An 11,899-nucleotide genomic window follows, 5' to 3' on the forward strand; every position below is an offset into this window, starting at 1 on the left:
ACACTCAAAATGAAATAGGATGAACTAGAGTTTCACATGAGTTTTAGGGGATGGTTGCTTGTTGATTTAATGTTAAAATGAGTTTATAGGTCAATTTGGTAGTGTTTGAGGTCTAACGTCAAGGAACAACCAAGACTTTTGGAGACTAGTCATTTGTGTGCTAGTGTGTTCTAATGTGTTGTTGTTGAATTGGATGTGTTGTTTGAGGTTTAATAGTTGTAGAAGGACCTCATTACCTTAATGGTCATGTTAATGGGTTAAACTTCCAGGTACGACTTCCCAAAGACCACTCTAAGGGTCCTTGAGGAGGACCCTAAGTAAAACCCCAATAGTGTAAAAATGACGTGAACTACGGACATGACTTATAGATAGAAGGTCGACTTACAGGTCTTGTGTGCCCTCCGTAAGTCCTACCATAATCTAAGGAGAAAGTCTCTCATGTTGGAACCTCAGACACCTTTGATGACGCAACAATACGGGCCATCAACCCACCTACGGTCCGTAGGTGGATGTCATAAGTGGCAACCTACAATTCTGAATTTGAGTCGGCCAGGCCAAGGGTGGTTTGGTAAATCCACCCTTGCCTAATAAAATATTGGGTCATTTATTTTAGGTTTATTTCGGTATATTAAGAGGGTTAAAACATTAAATTGGTCAATTAGAATTCGCTATTCACTTTTCCTAAAATCAAAACCCTTCCCTCCCAAAAGTTCTCCCAAAACTCCATGGAAGCTTTAGATCAAGATGGAGCTAGGGTTGTTGATTCCGATGGATTTATTCTTAAATTCTCTTGGTATTTCATATAATAAGGTAAGGGAGTTTTTCTATATAAGGTTATCTATCACCTTAGTTCCAATTTCAACGTTTATGGAAAAGTTCAATTATCACTCTTAACTCAAGGGTTCTTGCATGAAACGATTTCAAGCAATTAGATATGACATTTTAGATGTTCAATTGATGTTTTGCAATGAAAATCTCCATGAAACCTTGATCATCTCAAATCCCTAAATTTGGCTAATGAATTGAGTTTATTTCTTATGATCTAATGTTGATGGAGTTGTGATTATAATGAGTTGTATAGTTGATTTCTATTGTAATTATGATATTATATTGTGAATTGTTGGACATGTTAAGAAATGGTAATCTTTAATATTGGAAGAGGGTAAGTTGACCTAATTCCCTGCTAATGTAGAATTTATATAAATTTGCTATTGTCTGGTGTGGTCCACTTATGGTGGCAGTGTTTACTTCATTTTCTTATTGTGATCATGGCCTTGTCGGCATTATTATGTGAACTGTAGTAGTATCATGTTATGGTATATGTGAAGGTATAATGTGATGTTAGTGACCTTCTTTGAATGACGAGTGAGGTATTCTAGAGCATGTCTTGAACCGATAGACCTAAGAATGGTGCCCCTTCTGGATGAGTCTAGAACCCTAAGTGAATGTGAAAATATTGAATATGAAAAGAAGGTTTATAATGAATTGAATCGGATACATCTAGCATGGTACCTATTTCATGAATGATCTATCCTAATGAACCTTGATGGACAACCCTTGTGGACTCTTCTTGGAAATTGAATTATGAGTTGGTAGGGCATAGAGATGGTAACTTCTCTAATAAGCTCATGTGAATGAATTTACTCTATGAGAACCAAATCAAAGCTACTTGAAGTATGAGACTACAGTACAAAGAAGCCTTTTGATATCCCTTAAACGATGTGCCTACATGGGATGTTTTAAATGCCTATTCTCATCATGCAGATGTAAACTCTACTTATAGGAAAGGTTTTATGATGTGTAGGTCGTAGTATGGGATGCTATCTACACATGACATGGGTAGGCCTCGAAGATGGTAAAGTGAGTCCCCTATGTCTTCTAAGACCGTTATGTGGAGTCCCCTATTCGCTTAGTTGTCTCCTAAATGGTTTAATGAATAGTATTCACTTAGTAAATGTATGTCGAATATAAAGGTTCTTATCTGGAGTGGCTTTGTGGAACACATAATTAAGTGTGCTTGAAGAAGGTGTATGAGCAGTCTCTTCAAGTCTTACTTAGGTGGGTCTTAGAGTAAATTAGCTAAAGAGTCCAAATGGTGAAATGACTTACTTGATGAATATGGAATTAAATGGTATATGTTTATGATAGTTTAATTTGTCATATATGTGAATGTTGACTTGTGTTGTGTCTTTTAAACTCTTCCGATGAAAGTATTTATCAAAATGTCATGAAAGCATGTTTCTATACTAGATTTCTCTTTTTGCATGATTTTGGATAGCTTACATACTTAGTGCTTAGTGTGATAACCCCTTCTTTTCCCCTTTTGACTGAAGTGTAGGTGTTGGAGGTTTAATCTCTATTTTGAGTCTTTTATGGGCTTAGTTTTAAGTGTTGTGCTCCAAAAGTTATTAGATTGTTTAATGAGACATACTGTAATGTTAGATGTTATAAAGTCCCCCGCTTTCTATTTAATGAAAGTATTCTTTGTATGTGAATAAAGTTTGAAATTATTTTCTATTTGTAAGTATCGTATGCAATGAATGATCCATTTGGCTTTTACGAGACCTTCGAGAGGTCGAACACGCCGTTTACGACTAGGGGGCGCTCATGATAATTTGAGAAACACTTAATACCTCCAATACATTAATTTTCCCTTTTACATTAACTTCTTACATCAAGCAACCCTCAAGTAATACTTAGTGCGATGTATGAATAGTGTCCCATTCCACCATCCATACCAAACTATAACCTTAAGGTCACCAAAGGTGAACTTTCACAAAACCTTCATTAAGACATAAGCACATCATACACATAACCTTCACATAAGAACCATCTCCTAAGACAACCCCTAGTCACACTAGAGAAATGTGAAAGTAACATTCCGTAATTCTACTCACACTTAGTGTTCGTAGGAAGCCATCCTAGACTAGGCACATCATATTCATCAAGTCACATTATGTTAATTTATCATTCGACATAGGACCCAAATACTTTATTAATGGTCACCTAAAAACTCATTTATTCAAGACATCTTAGTCATAACTCATTTAGTTCATATCATAGGTAAAGTACCCTCACAGTCCCTTCACAAGCTTACTTCTGCAATGTACACATGGAGTCTCGTATCTCCACATAAACTAAGAAAACCCAATAGGAATCCATAAGTGTGACTCATATGAATAATAATAATTCATGTCTTGACATATGTAAAGTTAACTTTAACATGAATTCATATCAACATACAAGAACCATAGTCATTATTACATAAAAAACCCTAATCATAACTTCCCTTAAAGTCCACTTCTGCAATGCATAAGTAGGGTACATATTCCTACCTTCACTAAGTAACTCTTTAAGAAATCATGACTAGAGTTCATATTTTTATCTTAACTTATTTCTTAACATTAAGAATACATTCCCATAACAGACATAGACTATGTGAGCTACTTGGAATCCGATGTTCTACCCCCAAATCGAAAAGAGGGGGTACTACTTTCCAACGTAGAACCTACATACATAATAGTTATCTAAGTTGATCCACTAATCTAAGACCTATAAAGGCACATAGTTATCGAAGAAGGAGATTGCTGCTAGAAACCCAAACTTGCTAACGTAAAAGGCTACCATCTCATGAGACAACACAAGTCCTTATGAACCCGGACTTGCTAAATGTAAAAGCCGACTTGCTAAACGTATCTCATTTTCATGTTCACTCAGTGCTAGGCTCAAACTTCTTTTTTAAAACATCTTCGATCCTTTGCGTAACATTATTCATAAAATAGGCTTTAGATACTTCATTCCCTTATATATCATATAGCTCAAAGACTGCTAAGATGAGAATGACCTTTCATCATAGCACCTACTTTGTGTTAGAATGTCCTTTCACATAAACATAACATTCAATATATAGTCTAGTTTAGAGTATAATTGAGGAAACCATTGAAGAGAATCACTTTCACTCGATTATCATTAACCTTATTCATTCATACATTCATATGTGTGTACATATGTGAGAAATACTTTCACATAAACACATATATGCAACAACTTCTCATACCTTGCTAGTCATATACTTTTCATGCATGATAAGATGTAAGGGTGCATACTAGAATTATCCTTTCAATTGACACCATAAACATATCATATTCATAATTATGCATGGGGAGTGTGTGTGTGCATATTGGTCATCATAATGGCATAATAGCGACAACATTGTCATTGAGGAAACTTCTCTTCAAGGGATCCCAAAAACATTCAGAATATCCCCTAGTCATGAACAATTGACATATAATGCCTTTAGGAATTTTAGACTGCACACCCACACTATATCGTAGGAGACATAACCACATTCAACATTAAATAGTGAACTCCTAACATGTATAAGATCACACATTCATATAGGGGTCACATAGGTAGGGATCATTCCACAATAGTACCTAACATAACCAATCATGTACACCATACCATACCGTAACATTATCATTCACCTTATTCTTCTTATTATCAATACACCTTAATCATGATACTAACATTGACGAGTACATACATAATCTTCATGGCACACCTTCATACTCATGATAATCATAATAAAAATTCACTTTGCATATATTACCCTCAAGGCCAAGATCACAACATGTATAAATATACAAGAAATAAACACTTCCACCATAAGTGGATCAAACCATACAACATCAATTCCTATACTACAGATAAGAAGTAAGGTCAATTTACCATTTCTCCTAGTCATGATCAATATAGATCAATCCTCAATAATTCAAATCAGTATCTAAAGATAGTCATAGCATTCAATAATACATCACATTGTAAGTTTAATTCCATTAACATCCAATCAAGATCATCAAACCCACTCTATAGGTAAAATTGAGAGTTTAGGGAGATAATGGATTATTCATGGAATTTTATTGAGAATCATCTTAAAAACCTTGACTGAACATTAATTCATCATTACAATGAACCCATGTTTACATGGGAAATTGAGAAACTTGATAATTGAAACACTTTGGAAAATATTTGATAGAACTCCTTGAATGAAAGGTTATTCAAGAATAAAGAGTTACCATACCTTATAGGTTGAATGCCCACCAAAATTAAAGAAGACATCAGTTGATAACTCATCTCCTAGCTTGATCTCGAGCTTGGCCTCCATTGGAGTTTTGAGAGAATCTATTTTGGGAGGAAAGGATTAATTTGAGGAATGAATTCTAATTAATGGTTTCTATGTTTTAATAATCTTAAAATACCCTAAAATAGCTAAAATAACCGTCTACAATTTAATTAGAATGTGGGGTTAATTTATCAATTCACCTCTTAAGTGGCCAAGACTAGGCAATGTGCAGTTGTCCATTGACTGCCATCATTGATGGACCATCAATGGATTGACGGTCCTGTCCTTGTAATTAATTAGTCCATAGGGAATCCGGATATTGAGTGAACCTCAACGTCATGCCAGCGTGGAGATAATTTTTTCTTATGGAAGCCCCTTTTTAAGAGCTAATCTAGGAATTAGCCATTTAAAAAGATGGATTTAGGTTTTGGAGGTAGGTCAGAAACCTCAGTGAAGGTCACTGAACGTGAGCATGATATTTGATAGGGGAATGCTTTAATTTGGTATCTTTAGTATATGTTGGTAAGAACGTCTCGAGACCAGAATTCGAGTGATGCGAGTAGCAATGGTTGAACAATCCTAAATGTTGCATTCATGATATTTCATCCATTGATAAAAGAAAAAATTCCATTATGTATATAGTTTCATATAAATTTAACACAGTACTATGTTCCTGTATGGACATGTGTCGTTGCAGCTTTCACTTTTCAAGCATTTGTTATTCAGGTCTAGGTCTTGTTTTGGATGATAGTTATCTTTTCGCATTATTGATTAAGTTTTTCAACCAACAAAGGACCATACATATGACTGGTCTGATTTTTTAATATGATTATTGAGTTGCCTTTTATTTTTTTCTTACCTTGAGAAGAGGATATCTTGTTTGTTGTTTTCATGCAGGTTGTTTGAGTTTTATGGTCACGAAGATAATATAAAATTTGTGTGCAAGGAGTTTCCTCTCCAAAATGTTGGTCCATGAAAAGGCATGGCCTTTAGTGTTGATTGCTCCAAATTAGCCACATGCGGAATTGTAAGAAATTTTTATGAAAAGTATATGTCTCCTATATTTCATGAGGATATTTCCTTGTTTTCCTGACTTTGTATTACTTTGAATCTTGAAGGATTGATATTTTAGATTTTTTTAGTGGCCAACCATGCGCATTATTCTGGGTGAACCTAAAGCTCACAAGTTTTTCACGAGACATGGATTTTAGGTATAATTAGCTTTACTCAGATTATAGTTGTACATAATCCTCCGTTATTTGTCATATATGAGAACTTACTTGATATGAGCTCCGGGGACCTATAACTTCATGGTCTGTGCACTTGTGTTTATTAGTGATGCATCTTGTTCTTACTTGATGGAAAAATGAAGTGAAGGATCTTAGTCTTGTGTCTTTTAACAATTAGGATATAGATTTTTCACTTTAAAGATCAGAATGAAATTCTTTTTTTCATAAAATTATAGTCCCATGTGAATTTTATCTTTTCGGTTCATCTGTTATGCATCAAACAAAGTTGTCAAATTGTTGTTGCTTCTTTGTATGATCTTATCTGAGTTTTTAAAGTAGTTTGTTCTCATGTGGAATTGAAAGTGAATAAGGAGACGAACGGTGTTGCAGGGTCATATCTTGGAGGTGAATTTTTTGATATGTAAAGCTACATTGACTGAATTTGAATACAGAATTACACGTTATCCACTATTGGTTATATTAAATAAGTGAGAAACATCATAGAAGAACTAAACATTGATATTTCAAGAGTGATACATTCCCGATCAAGAAACCCTAATACATGCATTTATGCATGGAAATGCATTCATGCTATACTCTTTAAGTTTTTAAGTGTGAATCTAATTTTTGAATATGATCATGAACTCTTCCTTGAAAAAAGTTTCAAAAGATTTAAGAATCATGAATTTACTGTGCCTTTAAATGCATTTGCAGAAATGATACTTAATCAATAGATTATGGAATCTTAAGATTTATTGTTCCCATGATTTTCTTGATCAAGATTTTAATGTCTTTTCCTATTTTTATATCTATACAACTTAGATTCAGAGTTCTTATCTTCCACGTCCACTGATGGTGCCGCCATAATATGGAACACAAAGGGATGGTATGCCAGTATCTTTGTCACGAAATGCAGTAAGTTTTTGTTCACTACTATTCATAAAGGTATTCTAAATTCTAGAATTAGTTAATGCAGTTATAAATTGATATTGTGTAATTTTTCTTATTGAAAACATTCTATAACTATCCGAAATTGTGTAAACAAAACAGGTAATAAGATATTAATTGCGCTTTGGGACATCATCACATGGAAGAAAATTGGACATAAAAGTCATAGATATGCACTGTTGAAGCTAAAAGAATTTGACATCAATTTTGCAATTTTGAATCTGCAATAAAGTATTTTTTACATGGATGTTGGATAAATCACTGAGTTGATTTTACAATTGAAGTTTCATGATGATATAGGCCAAAATGAGGGTAGAAAGGTGACCTAAAACAAAGTAACATTTGGTTCCTTTTGCCCTTCCCTTGGAGTTAGTATAAGATTCCATCAAATTAATTTGAAGTGTTCTCATCTTTCAAAAACATCATGTATTTTTTTGAAATTTTTGCATGAATAAGTTATTTAACTACTCTTGACATGTCTTCATTTTGAAAAGTGTCTCCCCGCCCATACATAGCTTTTGATATTTAACAACTAGGGGTGGCTTGCCTCTTCCCGATGAAGAGTTCTTTCCCTATTTTGTTAGGTAATACAAAATTAGTGTCATATAATAGGTAATATTATTTAATTTAGCTTCTCGAATTAGATTCAGTTGCCATTTTTCTTCTTCTTTGACCACAACACAAAATAAACTATGACCATTGTTCCAGACACACCTTTCCTTTATGGGGGTTCTATTACCCCTTTGAACCATTTTAAAGTGTTATTATACATCCTTCAGTGCTGAGGTGGTACAAAGAGTGTGCTCACTCACTCGGAGGCAAGTTAGGGGTGAAAAAGAGTTAGAATATGATTTCTTTGGACACTTAATTAATTAACATTAAAACTTAAGTCGATATCTTTTTAATTATTTTCCTTTCTTTCTTTGTGAAATAGAGTTGAATTCTATTTTTTTTAATAATTTTCTACAACTCAAATTGATTATTTAACATGCTCACCACGTATAGAAGTCGCCGATGCAACTTTTTTGGGTGTTTTCCCATCCATTTATTCTACTAAACCGTCTTCCTCTTTCTCACACACATACTCCATTAAGGGAAAACCTTCTCCCCACCGGATAAAGCAGAATCCTTCTTATCACGTTTAAGTGTGTGTTTGTTACACTTTAAAATAGTTCGGGGTTGTAAAATAGTATATAAGGTGGTAATAGTGCAAAGATAAAGTGTCCATGGAACTTCGGTCGTAGTTCAGTATGATACTTACGCATTATCTCTCATTAATAGCTGATAGAAATGATGTAGGTGGTGAAAGATTACTATACCTATCAGTTTAGAAGAGTTGCTCTTTCAAACAGTGTGTGGATTTTTTAAATTCCTGAGAAAAATTCAATTTTAGTATCTAAACTATAAAAGGAAAACCTATAGTTTTTTACTTCTTTTCCATTTTTGTTTTTGTTTTGACTTGACTATACATTTATGTGCGCATTTCTGAACTCAACAAATCAGAAACATAAAACATAAGAAGAACTAACAAATAAGTTTCAGATAAAAAATTTAATGATCAGGATTAATATTTTTAAACAAAAAAAGATGTGCGATATCTAGAATTTATTCTTGAAAATTTGTTTGCTTATGTGATCCATTAAAATTCAGGCGTGTAGTTGTTTCTTATCTCAGCCCCCCTTTTATTTCTTAAGAAGATCTATTCCAACATCCCCGTACATTCATATAAGTTGTAACCTGCTCGATTCTACATAGGCTTTAACGACACCACCCTATTTGCATTTATATCTACTGCGGCATTTAGTTTACTGATGCATTGATCTAAATCTGTGCTTGTCATTTAAATGCGGGGAAAGCAAAGATGACGATGCTGTGTTATTGATGTGACAAAGATGGAGATCTCCTCGTTGCAAAAGAGATTGCACTTGGGTACTAATATTACTTCGTTGGAGTTTTGTCTTAGTGAAAGGTATGTGCAATTCTAGCTATAATTTTCTATGAAAAATTGAATCACTGTCATTCGTCTTGTGATCTAAAGCCTATGTCTTCTCTTTTAGAAGTCATGTTTTTCCCGGAATTCTAAATTGTGTTAGCCTTGTTTTTTTTCTCCACAAGATATGTATGGAGAAATATAAGAGGAAGTAGATGTAACTCGTGATTGAAGGGTTAAAACGGAAGCTTTTGTTCAGGTCTTGTACGTAGTACATACGACTTTACTAATGACAAGAACCTTTCATGAATATCTGTAGTGTATGAACTACTTTTGCATGCACGAGTGCACCAGTCACAATAACTGATTATTTACACTAGAAATTCGGAGTCAATATAAGAGATGAGAACTCGAAGATAAAATTAGCCGCTTGAACAAGATCTAGATCAAACATGAAATGATGTTGATGTTGATCATTGTAATATTTATCTTAATTTATAAGCTTAAATAAAGTTTCTACCAATGGTTTGCAGTGTAGACACAGTCGTTTCTGAACCTTCATTTATAAATAAGAGAAAGCATAAAAATAAAAGCATCAAACACGACCAAATAAATCACATATGATATACAAAATAACATCTAAAACTATTTACTAAGTTATACATACATGCCTTATCAAGGAAATAACTATGCATTTAACTAATTTTGTAGACACTCATTCATAGTGTACATTTTGCACCGAAAGATTACGCCGCCAAGTTGTTATTGTTCTACGTCTTAGGTGTTAGGTCTTTGTGATGCATGATGACATAATTGTTCATTTATTGCATTACTTGTGTATTGCGCCTCTTGAGAATTGCAATTGTGATTGACATTATATTTAACATGTTAATTGGTTCATTATCATATTCATTAGAATGTCTGGAAAATGTGGATCAATTGAAATTTTTTATGTGGACAAGTCCCTGAAGTGATGTTTTCACTAAGAAATAATGAATTTTACTTCTCTCTTATAACTGTTTTTCAAAAGTAGGGCCACTATGGAAGGTAATGATGAAATATGAAGTTCTTAATGTTGAAAAAACTGCGTTATTGGTCTTCCTAATAAGAGATCTCTACTGAAGTGTGTAATTTTGAGGAAGCAAATGCGCAAGAAATTTATTGGTATAAGACATGAGAGGGGAGAGAATTTAGGAGTGAAAGAAATGAAGAATGAGTTTGTGTCTATTTATTTGTGTCATAGATTTAGTTCTAGAAAAGCTTATAATATATATAGTTTCCAGGATAATCATGTAGCTTATGGAGGAAATTAGCCACTTGAAAAATGTTTAGACAAATTTAAAAATATAATTTATAGAGTTTTAAAATGATTTATATATGAAATTAGCATATTATCTTGATCGTCCTCAACCTCATATTTCTACATAATAGAAAAATACCAAATTTAGTCGGACAATTTAAAATTTAAACCACACTTACATTATTCCACTATTGATATTAAAAGGTTTGAAATCAAATAAAAGTAAACAATTGATTATATATTTTAATGAAGAACTACTCTTTTATAATCTAATAAACATTTTTGATTTATTTTACGTGCAAATATACCATCCTTTTCATCTTACTTGTAAAGTTATTTTTAACATCTTTTAAAACATATTATTTTATAATATTGAAACTAATTTTATTTATTATTTAATTTCAATCTAATATATATTGTTAATTTAGCACACTCATTTCTTTTCAGATATATTAATTAGATCCAGAATAAAAGTGAAAGTAATTAATTATATTTTTAAATAATGAACTTTTTTATATTAAAGTCGGCATATTTATTAAATATAATGAATATAAAATATTAAAAATTAAATTAAGTAATAGTAGAATAGAGTAATGAGTAGATATCACAATACCTTATAAAACGTGATGTATTAACAAAATGAGTTAATAGTAAGAACAATAACTAAAGATATTTGTAGAACTATTTAGTTTTCTTGTCATCATTCTTGATAGATTTTTGTTTGCGTGAAGCTATATGTTTACTTTTGATCATCATTCACTTCGTATATAGAAATATGTTTCTAGAATTATTAATTTTTCTTACTATCTTTCTTAAAAATACATTTTTGGTATAATCAAATTTACATTTTTATTCTTTGTTGTCCTAAATGCATATATATGATCATACTCTTTTTTAGTTGTAACATTACTTTTTAACATATTTTTATTCAATTTCTATCTAATATATAATATTAATTTTTATCACACTTTTTTCTTTTCAAGTATTAATTAGAGCCAAAATAAAGGTGAAAATAATTAATTCATAATGAATCTTTATATAAGAGTAGACATTTTTTATAAGCATAACTAATAGAAAAAAATATTTAGAATTAAATTAAACTAATAGTAAAATAGATTAATGAATATATATTACTAAAACACACAAAAAAAACAGAGTGAATTAATAACAAAATAAGTTAATGGTAATAACCGTGACTAAAGATGTTTCTAGAACTATTTAATTTTCCTGATATCATTCTTGGTAGATGTTTTATTAGGGTGAAGTTGACATTTTTACCTTTGATAATAATTCACTTTATACATCACTCTTCTATAAAGTAGAGTATATACATACATATATATATATATATATATATGTAATACATA

At 32.1% G+C, this 11,899-nt stretch overlaps 1 pseudogene; it reads left to right on the forward strand.

The window, feature by feature from the left end:
- The window catches only part of LOC114075961, a 73,912-nt pseudogene extending 66,380 nt beyond the window's left edge, over positions 1 to 7,532 (forward strand).
- The last annotated feature ends 4,367 nt before the right edge of the window (positions 7,533 to 11,899 follow it).

Source organism: Solanum pennellii, chromosome 2, assembly GCF_001406875.1.
Source record: "Solanum pennellii chromosome 2, SPENNV200".
Taxonomy (NCBI): domain Eukaryota; kingdom Viridiplantae; phylum Streptophyta; class Magnoliopsida; order Solanales; family Solanaceae; genus Solanum; species Solanum pennellii.